Source organism: Bison bison, unplaced genomic scaffold (assembly GCF_000754665.1).
Source record: "Bison bison bison isolate TAMUID 2011002044 unplaced genomic scaffold, Bison_UMD1.0 scf7180017864295, whole genome shotgun sequence".
NCBI lineage: Eukaryota > Metazoa > Chordata > Mammalia > Artiodactyla > Bovidae > Bison > Bison bison.
In genome coordinates this window covers 12,683,738-12,684,355 of record NW_011494867.1, presented here as the reverse complement: position 1 = coordinate 12,684,355, position 618 = coordinate 12,683,738, and positions in this window count along the sequence as shown.

The window sequence follows — 618 nt, the reverse complement described above, 5'->3', positions numbered from 1 at the left end:
CGTCTTTTAATTTCACGGCTGCAGTCACAATCTGCAGTGATTTTGGAGCCCAAGAAAATAAAGTCTCTCACTGTTTCCATTGCTTTCCCATCTATTTGCCATGAAGTGATGGGACTGGATGCTATGATCTTAGTTTTCTGAATGTTGAGTTTTAAGCCAACTTTTTCACTCTCCTCTTTCACTTTCATCAAGAGACTCTTTAGTTCTTCTTCACTTTCTGACATAAGGGTGGTGTCATCTGTATATCTGAGGTTATTGATATTTCTCCTGGCAATCTTGATTCCAGCTTGTGCTTCATCCAGCCCGGCATTTTGCATGATGTTAAATAAGTTATTTAAACTGCATATAATTAAATAAGCAGGGCAACAATATACAGCCTTGATGTACTACTCCTTTGGAACTAGTCTTGTTCCATGTCCAGTTCTAACTGTTGCTTCTTGACCTGCATACAGATTTCTCAGGAGGCAGGTAAGGTGGTCTGGTATTCCCATCTCTTTCAGAATTTTCCTCAGTTTTTGTGATCCACACAGTCAAAGGCTTTGGCATAGTCAATAAAGCAGAAATAGATGTTTTTCTGGAACTCTCTTGCTTTTTCCATGATCCAGTGGCTGTTGGCAA